Source organism: Pyxicephalus adspersus, chromosome 2, assembly GCF_032062135.1.
Source record: "Pyxicephalus adspersus chromosome 2, UCB_Pads_2.0, whole genome shotgun sequence".
NCBI classification, from domain to species: Eukaryota; Metazoa; Chordata; class Amphibia; order Anura; family Pyxicephalidae; genus Pyxicephalus; species Pyxicephalus adspersus.
In genome coordinates, this window is record NC_092859.1 from 160,443,946 (window position 1) to 160,457,859 (window position 13,914).

General features: G+C 41.4%; 1 long non-coding RNA gene across 1 annotated transcript in view; it reads left to right on the forward strand.

Annotated features, from left to right (window-relative positions):
* LOC140324823 (uncharacterized) overlaps positions 1-13,914 on the forward strand; it is a 24,232-nt gene that overhangs the window by 8,608 nt on the left and 1,710 nt on the right. The window contains exons 4-5 of the long non-coding RNA XR_011919577.1: positions 5,307-5,508; positions 5,626-12,212. This is a non-coding gene — a long non-coding RNA (uncharacterized lncRNA). The remainder of the gene's footprint in view (positions 1-5,306; positions 5,509-5,625; positions 12,213-13,914) is intronic.

The window sequence follows — 13,914 nt, forward strand, 5'->3', positions numbered from 1 at the left end:
CCGAGTGATTTTATCTGATTTATGTACCTACCTGGCCACCCTACCAAAGAAAGGGCAGAACTGAAAAGCAAGATTTGCCCACTGTAAGATTTAGTGGCGTTTGCTGCAAAGTTTGTGAACTTCAAACCTTGACCAAAGTTTCCAAAACTTTTCATGACCATCCCCAGTTTTCACCAATGTTCAAATCTTCATTACCAGACTGTACACGAGCGCCATGGATTTCAGAATTGGCCACATGCAATCACATACATAGATGGACACACGCACATATACATACTCACACAGTTACAGACAGAGATATTAGTACACAGTAAAGATACACACACCTACACATACACACACACACACACACATATACGCACACATTTTTGCATACATACACATATGCATTCACACACATACCTACATATTCACCTGCCCTTACACCTGTTTCCTGTGGCAATGTGCATGAGAACACTGGCTAGTTCTGCTGAACATTGGTCTATTGAAATAAAAGGGAAAACACTTATTACATCCTGCTGACAGATCAATTTTAAAATAAACCTATTATTATGTTATTACGTCTCCACAGTTTGCTGAAAGCATTAGCCCTTGGAGGGAATTCTTGGCTCGCTACTGTATAATGTTTCCAGTCTCTTTCCCACAAAACTGCAGGCAGCCATATTGTCAGGCCGAATGTCGCTGCCATAGGAAGAGTGTTGTATTAGCTGGAGGTTTGCTGACTTAAGGAACATAGAGCCGGACCTACCTCACAGATAATGAATGGAGACAAATGTGTGAGTTTGTTAAAGCATCAGGCTGTACAAGTCATGATTTGTCAGTGGGATTTTCAGTGATTTCATTTGTTTATATCACTTTTGTTTGTTTCCAGATTCAGGTGTTTCCTTATTAGTTTCTTGATTTTTATACTGCAATTCTATTATTTCCTACTCTTTCTAATGTCCTACCTGGTAATGCAATGAGCAGACGCTGATGAGAATGGTTTAGGTAAATATACTAAGCCCAAGGCGGATGTTGGCCGAGTCAGAATCCTGGGATGAAGACACAGCGATGTAAAGGATGAAGATGTCCTGTGCTATAGGAAGAGCTCTTCACAGCCTGTGGACTTCCAGTAGTCCTGTGATATGGAATCTTTGGATTGTATGGTCTGCCCTATTATTGTCCACAAGGATATATTGATTTTCACACAGTTTACTGGTTCTGATTCTCAGTTTTACCGCTGATAGAAGGAAAGAATGAAATAGCAAATTTAGTCAAGGAAAGTGTAGGCTGGAGGTCTATATTGTCCCCTGAGTAAGTTATAAAATATCCTGGGTTGGTGGGCCCAGCTTGGGATACTAAACCATGGTGATGTCAATCTGAGTGGGGCACGGCGTCTACAACACACATAAGGCTGGGTCTACACGGACGTTTTTAAAAACGCATGTAAACGTTCCTACTGTGTTTGTGTTTTTATTCAGTTTTATTAGCATTTTACAGCTTGCCTTTAAAACGCTGGAAAACGTCTATGCCGCGTTTGCAATGCGTTTACGTTTTAAGTGCTTATAAACCAATGAAATCAATTCCATCAACCCAGCGTTTTAATTTTTTTAAAAGTTGCAAGCAACATTATAGATGACGCCATAAACGTGCCTCAAGGAAACGTCCTGGTGTAGATTAGCCCATTGGGATTCATGAGAATTTCAAACATGGGCTTTTAAAGCCTCAGGTTAAACACTGGGGAAAACGTCCGTGTAGACTAAACCTTATAAAACATACATTACATTACATATATAACAAACAATATATAACACACATTACATATATAACACACATTATATAACACAACACACATTACATATGTAACACACATTATATAACACACATTACATATATAACACAACACACATTACATATATAACAAACAATATACAACACACATTACATATATAAAACACATTATATAACACAACACACATTACATATATAACAAACAATATACAACACACATTACATATATAACACAACACACATTACATATGTAACACACATTATATAACACACATTACATATATAACACACATTACATATGTAACACACATGGTAAAGCCATTCCAACTTCACTGGAGACTTTAAGTTGTCACGTCACCAAATATTAAGAAGTGAATCTGATAAATCGACATAAATCTGACCTATCATGGAAGGATGCTTGGTTGTGTTTGCTCTAGATTTTTCCAGTCTGTTTCTAGAGTTTGTATCCATGACCTTCAGACTCAGATGCAAGTCAAAGCCACATTGCATTCATTTGTTTTAAGGAAAACTGTTTTCATTTGAAATCCTTTTCTCTGAATTGCTTCCACAGAAATAAATTAAGTTGCAGCCCCGCAGACGCTCATTCTGCGATTCTGCGATTAGAAAATAAAGCAGCACATAAATGCAACTTAACTCTGCATGTGATCCCATTAAACATTCAAACACTGCATTCCAAATCATTCAATCTACTACACAAACACAAGTCCAAAGCAAACCTTCATTTGTAAAGCAGACAGAGAAGCGGGTGGGTGAGGTTCAAGCACTATTGTATGACAGGCAAAGGTCAGACTAACAGGAACAAGCAGTTGGGCAATGGAGGGGACAGACAGCTCACAGACATATTACAGATTCCAGACATAGGTTGGGGTCAAAAACTAGAATAACATCACTAATGGCAAATCAGATTACTAATGTCCACAAAGGTCCGGGATTCTTGTTTAGTCAAATCAGAAATATGCTCCAGTGAAATGCACAAAACTACCAGGTGACTCCACATTCACCTAATACACAAATGGGTGCAGGGTACAGAGAAGCAATGGCTGACATGGAATGTCGTGATGGACGCTGTGCTTCCTTCACATTAGGAGCATTGCCATAAATTTATCTGTGTATTAGATATTTGCCTGGAGATAAAATAGAACGGGCCGGGTCCAGGACACTCAATACAACTTTACTTTTATATTGTATAAAAATAATATATAAGACCTGGGGAGAGAGAACAAACAATTACATTTTCTGAAAATCATTTTGAAAATCTATCATTCTGCCTCTGCAGAAATAATTTGCTGCATGTGATGAGGCTCATAGGATTTACATTTGTCTTCTCTAAAGTGATAATGCCATTGTTAAATAGAGAAATCAATCCTAGATTGTAAGCTCTTCGGGGCAGGGTCCTCCTCTCCTCCTGTGTCACTGTCTGTATCTGTTGTCATTTGAAATTCCTATTTAATGTACAGCGCTGCATAATATGTTGGTGCTATATAAAGCCTGTTTAATAATAAGTAGCACACAGTCATGGTAAAGGTGATTGCACCTTGTATAATTTTTTGTTTTGAAGCAAACTTTTTCAGGTAAACTTTTCTGGGAGATAAAGTTCATTGACTTATACAAATGACATATAAAACTGGCACAGTGCATTGATATTCTTATCAAATATTAAGAATACAGATCTGTCACATACAAAAAGTAAGTGCAGCCCTACATTTACCATCACTTCCATAGGGAGTAGCTGGAGAGATCTGTCGGATATCCTCACATGGAGGGTCCAGTGTTCTCTATTGATGTGTGTGGTGTCCCCATCAGGCGGCCCTCAGAAATGACATCTATATCTATGGGTGTGACAAAGGATTTATAATGTCCATATTGCTTGCTATCAATCATTCCACCAAAATTACCTACAAGTGATGTGGATCTAATTTGTCCAAGTCTGCTAATTTGTCCAAGTCTGGCTAACCCAGCAAATTCAGTCCATGAGCTGCTCAAAGAAGTTTCCAAGACCCCCAAATCACTGCCGTATCTTCAGGTAATTGAAGGAATAAATGATGGAATCAAAGTGCAGCATCTACTATTATAAAGTGATTGCACAAATAGACAAGTTGTGTGCCAGGAAAAAAACCCTTCCTGCCCAAAAAGAACATTATCGTAAGACTACAGTTTGCTATAGAACATATAGGCCCTACCTTTTGTACCAAGGTGCTACAGACTGATGAATCAGAGAATATTTTGTTAGTAATAGTATGTATAAACTACACCAAAAACACAACTTTGCAGGGCAAAAAAACCTCCATATTACCTGTGAAGCATGGCGGTGAAAATGGACAAACTGAGGGTCATGGCCTGATTGAAGCCTTTATATCCAACTAAAATGTGAAGGTAAAACTATATTTTTACAGAAAGCAGGGTGCACTTACTTTTTCTTCTATTATTACATCTTTTGATGTTGCATAGATGATATAAAAAGCAAACTTTCCTTGTATGACTGTTATCTATAGGGATTGTGTGAATAAGGATCTAATCTTTGTACAAATATGTAAAGGTAATAATGTCACAGGGTGTACTTGTTTCTCTGTACTCCCTCATCATCATCATGGAGTGCTGGGGGATCTCAGTGTAAAGAAAACATTGTTCTTGCACATTTCGCCGGTTTGCCTTTCCCTGGGGCAGATGGTGTCACCCTCACACCCTTCTCCTCCAGCCTGGATGTTGTTTTGTTAGGAATCCTAAACTCTGAGAACTGGATGACCTTCAGGCTCTGCAGTGCTGATAAAATCCTTATCACAATGGCTTCTGACCTCCGACCTCTGCTAACAAGGAGTGCGGAGGCTGAAAGTGCCCAGGAAGAAACACAGATATTCACTCATCCATTCACACTCTGCCAGCCATTATCAGGGTTATATTTCTGTCCTGGCAACTTTGGGGGTGGGGGGTGTCTTCTTTCTACAAGCAAAGGTGACCTATCTTAGAAAACATATGGAGGCCGCCATCACTAACCTCTTCCAATACTACTTACCTTTCTTTCTATAGTTCCAATGCTTTCCCGGCCATTGACCCCTCATGCAGATTACAAAGTCAGAGCTTCTGATCTGTATGCTTGTTGCAGGTGTCTACTTCATAAATGTGTACAATCAGGAAGGGGCATTGGATAATAGGTGCCAGATTCGAATCTCAGCCAGGACCCTATCTGCATGGAGTTTGCAGGTTCTCCCCGTGTTTGTGTGGGTTTCCTCCGGGTTCCTCCCACATTCCAAAAACATGTAGGTAGGGTAATTGGGTCCCCCCAAAATTGACCATAGACTGTGGTAATGACATATGGTAGGAACATTAGATTGTGAGATGCTTTGAGGGACAGATAGTGACATGACTATGGATTTTGTACAGTGCTGCATAATATGTCAGCGCTATATAACTACTGTGTAATAATAATATGTCCTAGCAGGGCCACCCCTGGGTTGTGTTTTCTGTGTTAGGCACTGTTCTTTTTAACACCTATTCATGATATTTCTTTTCTTCTACAGATGCAGAATATAAATTGCATTACTTATAGCGAGATGGATGGCTGGCTTTGACTGAGCATCTGTTCCAGGGCTGGAGGAGTCCTTGGAGGTGATAGGAAGCCCCCCACAGCAGTGCCTAGGGAAGTGATGGCTTCTCTTGTGTCCGGAGCCCCTCCAAAACCTATGCTGACTGCAGGGTTTGGGGAGCTTTGACCTTTTGGCGGTGAGAAGAGAGGACACTATTTACCAGACCCCTGACACCCCCACTTGTACAGGACATAGCAAATGGTTGCTTAAACTCACAATTGTTTTTATATCATTGTGTTTCTTACATATTCAGATCATGCCATCATTTAGAGGCTGGATGAAAATTATATCAGCATGGCAATTCTCAGTTTTCCTGATTGCCATAGACTGGGTCCAGGTTCCTGCACAATGACCTTCTTGCCAGGTGATAAAGATCATTGAAAGTGAAGAAGTTACATTGCAGTGATTGGAATTACAGATACTTTAAATTTAAATGGCTTCCCCATGCAAAACTCCTAATGCTGGTCATTATATGTATGATTATAAGTGATCAGCTTTTCCCCAAAATTGATCAGCCTGGGGTATCCTCTACCCCTTTGTGGTATCTTTGGACACCTCAATCATTATTTTAACCTTTAACCACTGAGCCCTGACTTCCATGGACCCCAGCCTGTGACTACGCAGAACAAGAGAAGCAGCACAGTTTACTCAACTTTTTGTTCTTTTGTTTTTTTTCTCCTTCTATCAGCATTCACATAAACTGATTGGCTTCTTTTGCTGCTTCTCTCTCCTAGCTTAGGTTCTGCTGTACTATGAGAAGCTGATACCAGGTCAAAGGTATTTGGACTTCTTACATCAAAAACAACATTTAGTATTGTATTATTACAGAACTGCATACATTTATGGCTTTTATGTTTTCCTGAAATATAACTTTAATTTTTATTTTGCTGTAGGTTTAAATATTGGAATATTAGTATTGGAAATGTAAGGTAAATATCTGTGCCGTGTCAGAAAATCGGAGCATCGTTTCTCATGGTAAGCTTGGCCTGATTTCCAGCGTTTTGATGTTCTTCCCGCTTATGCTACAATTCAAAACAATTTTAGTGTTTAGTTAGTGTCAGACGTTCAGAACATTTGTCAGGGCTGTTAGCAGAGTCGATGCCATACAAAGCATCTGATGATGTACGGCATAAATAGATCTGGGGTTTGTGCAGTAAATTGCACTTGTGTTTAGCGTGACTCCAGATAATGATGTCTGAATCATCATACTGATCCCTGGAACGTGAAACAGAGCCAGACTGGTGTAATGAGGAGCGGAGAATCCTGTAAACACACACAAGGGGTTGCTGAGTAATGTCTGACATTCATGTTATCTGGAGGAGATGATCTGGGAGTGTGGCTGGGAACCAGCGGAGTGCTGTGGAATAGGAGCGTCCCTATTATGTAGGGTACACAACTCCTTATAGAGTCACTTTAAATATTAGGTTACTGTATGCAGGCTGGATGGACCAGATGATACTTGTGGACCAGCAGCAATACCAAAACTTAAAGTGGAACTTTCAGTAAAAAATAATTGACAAGAAAAATCTGAACTTTTGAATGAAGGTAATTCTATGAAGAAAGGCAGAACCAGTTAGGGTTGACTATACAGGAGACATACAACTTCAGGTACACAAATACCCCCTATGTTCTGTACAAAAAACTTCCAGTAGAAACCAGTAGCTTGGCCTGCAGTGAGATCCTCCATGAGCACAATCTAATTATTATTACAAAAACATTATAGAGGGGCAGGTGGGGGATTTCCACTTCAATGGGATGCAGATTTCGGCTGCAATCAGTAGATGCCTAACCACTGAAGGTTTGAGAAATTTGAGTGATAGGGAACAATGTTGTAGTAGAAAAAATTGCAGGTTCAAATTGCAAATTGTGTAATTTGTAAATGTTTAGGTGATCTCTGCCACAGAGCAGAAGGGCCCCAGAACTGGGCAAGACCAGAAGGTATGGTGCATGGAGCCCACCTCCTCATCACACCTCCAGCACCTGTCAGATATTGTAAGGTAAATGTGATGGAGACAAGCAGGCGTATGATATTATCTGGAGAGAATTTTGTAAGTTAGTTCCTGGAACCTGCTGCAGACTGATGATTGGTCAGCCAGGCAAATGATCTCTCTTTTTTTGAGGGGTTTCCAGAGACATAACCAACTCCACCTCCTATCTGGAAAGGAAGGCCAGAGAGAATTATTATTACACAGTATTAATATAGTGTGTAATATGTTGGCGCTTTATAAATCCTGTTTAATAATATTATTAATAATAATAGCGCCAACATATTATACAGCGCCATAGTCATCTCACTAGCTGTCCCTCAGAGGAGCTCACAATCTAATGTCCCTACCATAGTCATATGTCATTAATATAGTCTAAGGTCAGTTTTAGGGGGGAGATAGTTAACCTAACTGCATGTTTTTGGAATGTGGGAGGAAACCGGAATACCAGGAGGAAACCCACACGAACACAGAGAGAACCTGCAAACTCCATGCAGATAGTACCCTGGCCGAGATTCCAACCTGGGACCCAGTGCTGCAATGGCCAGAGTGCTAACCACTGAGCCACCATGCTGCCCTTATGACATTTACTTTTCATAGGTGGAAAGTTGTCAATCCCACCTCGATCCTAGTCCAGTGCTCCTGCGCTATCCTGATCATGCACAGTGCAGGTGGGTGTTCCAAGCATAGGGCATATTAAAATAACCTTATCAGGACTAATTGTGTCCTTCCAAAGAGGATCATGAAAATCTCTCCTGCTGACCATCCTGCTCATTTATGTGCAGAGCGAGTTTGGGTGATGCCTTCAAGAAGCTGGAGGAACGAAGATGGCGGCCTGGAACATAACAGAGAGCTGTGGAAAGAAGACAGAAATCAAGACAGTGCAGGATTGGCTGGGTGCACGATTGGCGGCGAAGGATTGGCTGGGTGTGGGATTGGTGGTGCGGAATTGGCTGGGTGTGGGATTGATGGTGCAGGATTGGCTGGGTGTGGGATTGGTGGTGCAGGATTGGCTGGGTGTGGGATTGGCTGGGTGTGGCATTGGCTAGGTGCAGAATTGGCAGCGAAGGATTGGCGGGTGTGGGATTGGTGGTGCAGGATTGGCTGAGTGTGGGATTGGCGGTGCAGGATTGGCTGGATGTGGGATTGGCCGTGCAGGATTGGCTGGATGCGGGATTGGCGGCAAAGGATTAGCTTGGTGTGGGATTGGCTGGGTGCAGTTCTGCTTTAAGGTTTGCACGTTGTAACCTTGCAGTTTGAGTACTTTGCATCTGTGCAAAGTTTCCGCTGCTTAGTAATTTGCCATGACACAGTTTACGGTATTATTGGCATTTCTTGTATGAAGAAACAACATTATTCTTTACAGTAAATTGCAAAAGTTTCCCAAAACTCCGCTTAGATTGAAAGAAAGTTCACTTCCATATCTTTGAATAGATCTCAGCAGCAGCATCTTGTCCTACTGTGGATGCTGATGACGAAGAGTGATAAGAACATGGAAAATTAATTTAATGGAGTTAAAGGACACAGCAGAGAAAGAAACACAATATGAAAATTTAATTGAGTGATTTGCTGCACAATCTGGAAATAGTTGGGTGTTCTGGAAGAATAATGGGTATGGATTTCAAAGTATTAAATAAGCCTCGGGCCATTTTTGGGGTTTAAACAGCGGGAAAGGTTTCCTAGGCCTGTTATATTATAACTGAAGTCTCATATAGGAGAATAATAACCAGAATAAAGTGTAACTGTGAGGATACAAATATGGGTGCTGATAATTTGGCTTGTTAGGGCTTGCTCCGACTTCAGTGTTACTTCAGATTCTCGTTCCTAGGTAATACCCTGAGATTCACCTACAGCTACACCTATTCACCTATAGTCCCACCTCAGCCGCAGGGAGCTGTTAGTGCCATTCCGGCACACAGCTGCCCCCAAGATTGCACATTGGATGGTATGATAGAAAATGGACCAAGGTCAGAAACGAATTATAGGGTGGCATACATAAGTATCAGGCAGGTGAGCGAAATGTACGGCTGGAGGATGGTGCAACTTCTCAGCCCCAAGTGGTGCATAGCTTAACAGGTGGAGACCTCCTGAGGTGTGACAGGTCACAGGTAAGTCAGTTCTGACATGCAGGTTCCAGAGGTGTCATCCTGATTCAGACTATACTTCCCACTGTTACTGACCTGGACCTAGCATGCAACCAGGGAAGTCTAATAATTAAGAATGCCAACATTCACAGCTCAGCATTGTCACTGAACTCCACATTACATCTGTGGGGAACTACTGCACACAGGTGATCATTGCCCTATGTTTACCTAATTGTGTAAGAAATAGGAGATGTAAATTATTATTATTAATAAATAGTATTTATATAGCACCAACATATTGTACAGTGCTGTACATTAAATAGGGGAAGCAAATGACAGACAGTAACACAGGTGAAGGAGAGGACCCAAACTAAAAATTGGAACTCTTTGTTATAGGGAACATCTAGAAATGGATCCCAAGTATTATCTTAGTACCCTTAGTCTGGAATTCATTCCGAATAACTACACTTCACTTATTGGTATATATGTCCTGTTCTGTGTCCCCATAGCTGTATATCGGGTGACTTCCTTTGCCTAGGCACTCCTGTGTCCCTGTGGTTATAAATCAGGTGACTTCCTGTGCCTAGGCACTCCTGTTCTGTACCCTCATAGCTGTATATCAGGTGACTTCCTGTGCCTAGGCACTCCTGTTCTGTATCCTCATAGCTGTATATTAGGTGACTTCCTGTGCCTAGCCACTCCTGTTCTGTGTCCCTAATGCTGTAGATCAGATGACTTCCTATGCCTAGGCACTCCTGTTCTGTATCCTCATAGCTGTGTATAAGGTGTCTCTCGGAGGAGTTCACAATCCAATGTCCCTACCATATTTATATGCCCTATAGTCTGAGGCCAATTTGGAGAGAAGTCGATTGTCTACCAGTAATTTTTTTTGGAATGAGAACAACCAGAGTGCCTGTGGAAACTCACACAAACCCAGGGATAACATACAAACTCCATGCAAATAGGACCCCAGTGCTGTAAGGCCAAAGTGCTAGCCATGTAGCCATAATGTCACATCAATAGCAAACCCATCCTGACACAATGCAATGCAGCCATTGCCAGGATAGGATTGGCATGTGAGATAAGTTACGGGAGATCATCCGCACCAACATGGAGCTAAGATAGGAAATGTGTGAAAATTTTATCGCGTGTATTTTTTTAAATAATTGGTAATTTGTCATAGCACGCAGTGCTTTAGCGAACTGATGTCATTCAGATAATGTAATGCACTTTTTGAAATCTATAAAGCAGGAACCCCACTTTAGGAATGAGCGTTCTTGGTGAATTCTGAACAGACCATCAACACAAAGCAGTAGCACATGTTTTGCTGCCTTCTATTCAGTATTCACAGAGAAAGCTTGTCTGGCACTTTGTCCTTTGGCTTGAGTGAATCCTTTGTATATTACCACTGAAGCTTATATCCTCACACTGTAAACTGAGCTCAAGTGCAAATGCACCACAGACAGGGAGATCGCCTTTGTCATTGAATGCTTTCAAACCCAGGTATAATGTTCACTACCTGCAATTCTTTATTTCTTCTAATTTGTACAGAAAATATGCTGCTGGAATCACTGATGGCTTACACAGCTCAGCTGAGCCCCCGAGGCAACGCACACAGAAAAGTCTTATGACCTATAACAGGCTGATCATCCAAAACATTAACCCTACATAGATGAAGGGATCACATTGGATGATAATAATGGTCTGGGTACAATGGTGCTGGTGGTGGGGGGGTATATCAGGCAGCAAGTAAGCAGTCAGTTCTTTAAGGTGATTTGTTGGAAGCAGAAAAATAGACAATGGCTCAGATCTGAGCAACTCTGACAAGGAACAAATTGTGATGGCTGGGCAGTGGGTCAGACCCCATCCAATATAGTTGATCTTGTGAGGTGTCTCTGGTTTGCAGTGGTTAATGCTGCCCAAAAGAAAGGACAGTCAGCGATCCAAAGCTCATTGATGATTGTGCAAAGGTCCACAAGCTGTCTGGTCCAAACCCACAGAACAGCTACTGTACCACAAATTACTGAAAATCCTAATTCTTGCAGAAAATCTTTGCAGCTTGCTGGGTATGAGGTGGCGCTGATCAGTCAGAGTACCCACGCTGATCCCTGTTCACCACCAAATGCACTCACACAGGCCATGTGCCCAGAAATGGACCCTCAAACAATGAAATGGCCTGGTCTGATCAGTCATGTTTTCTCTTGGATCATATCAATGGCTGAGAGTGTCATTTACCAGGGGAAGAGATGGCAGTGGGATGGGAAGATGGCAGACCAACGGAGGCAATGTGATCTACAGGATCTGCTGGTAATGTCTTGTCCGGATACCACTGGACACTTTCAGGGGTCTAATGGAGTTTATGCCTGGATGGGTCACAAGGCGAACCTTCACAAAATTAGGCTAATGGTTAATAAAAGCTCCTTCCCAAATGTTCTTCTCCATCACCACCTTGCTACACACAGGGAAGACTATAGGTAGCTGTGGTAATGTGCATTGCCAAGGCATGGTCCAGTGTTGTCACCACCAGGGAACCCACCCTGAGAAACGAGGTTTATCCATCACTGGAGACAGGAAAGGGTTGAAAAGTGTCTGCAGCAGTAAAAAATGTATTATATTTTCAATTATTAATTAAAATAACCTCTCCTCTTATTGTTCCCACCAGAACTGACATCTTCCTCCGGGTTCAGGTCTTCAGCCATCCCAATTGGTCGGGTCAGAATGATGCAACTCTTGTTCATGCACATGGGAGGTTATTCATCTCTGACACCAAGGTATGATGGAATTCTCCATGCTCATTTTTTAGTTTGTGAACAGGCAGGTAAGATTGCTTTTTTGCATATACTTGCCTCTTCTTCAATAATGAGCTGTCTGCCCACAATTCTTTTACTTTTTAAGTATAGTTAAATTTTAAAGCCAATCTGATGGCTCCCTGTATATATTGATAAAAACCTCCATATATTTATAAAGCAGTGGATCTGCCTTTCACTGAAACATTCCCTATTGGAGAATTTTTAGTGAATGTTTCATTGGTCATTACATTCCTTTATATATCATAGTTAGGGTTTATATCTACTGTAACATAAAACACTCTGCCCATTCTGGAATCAAACTGTGATAGATTTTTAGATAGACTGGGGAGAGTTAGAATGTCTATACAATGCAAATAGTATAAGGGAGTTTCAGTTTGGTCCAATAATACCCATTATAGCTGTGCCCCAGGCTCCTGTCCTTGGTCTTCCTCCAGCTCCAGGCCCCATAGACTACAATGTGAGCTGAGTCTGCTGCTCAGCCTGCAATAGACTCTGTGCCGGACTATTCTTGTGGAGCAAATGACATGTATACTAAAAACATGGAAATTCACTAATACAGTTATCACAGCATTTTCTGGGTATTTTCTGTTCCCTACATTGCACTAATGCAGCCAAAATCATCTTTATTGCAATAATTATGTTCTAAAAGGCCGATCACTTTCCCTTATAGATACAGAAAGAATTTCAGCATTTATAATGCAGCAATAAGCGTTATCATTGGCTGAAGTATTCTGGATATAACAAAGCATTTCAGTGGGGAATGAGCATCACCCTGCGCTTCTATTATTACCATATCACTGTGTGCACTCAATGTACCAATTGTGCTCATCCCAGATTCACCAAATATAAGTTTATCAATATTTTTCACAAATCTGAATTGCTGAACTAAATATCCAAAGGACAGCTAAACAAAAATGTTATAACTGGGACACAGCATATAAGTGTAATTACACCAGGGACCTGTCATAAACCCGCAGTGTGTGACTGGGACCACACAGGGACTATTCCTTTACAAAGCCGTATTTAGAAACATCTGGACAGGCAGCTAATGAAAGTGACCGAAGCCAGGAATGAGGAAACCAATGCTGCGCTCCCAGGAATTGCACCAAACAGGTCCCTAATGCTAATATTCAGAATGCATGTAATAACCCAGCACTGTGTGATCCGGTCCTGATAATATACGGTCAGAACACTGGACATTAGATATAACCCGGCACTGTGTGATCCGGTCCTGATAATTCATGGTTAGATCACTGGATATTAGAAATAACCCGGCACTGTGTGATCACTGGACATTAGATATAACCCGGCACTGTCTGATCACTGGACATTAGATATAACCTGGCACTGTGTGATCCGGTCCTGATAATACACGGTCCGATCACTGGATATTAGATATAACCCAGTACTGTGTGATCCGGTCCTGATAATTCATGGTTAGATCACTGGACATTAGATATAACCTGGCACTGTGTGATCCGGTCCTGATAATATACGGTCAGATCACTGGACATTAGATATAACCCAGTACTGTGTGATCCGGTCCTGATAATTCATGGTTAGATCACTGGATATTAGAAATAACCCGGCACTGTCAGATCACTGGACATTAGATATAACCCGGCACTGTGTGATCCGGTCCTGATAATATACAGTCAGATCA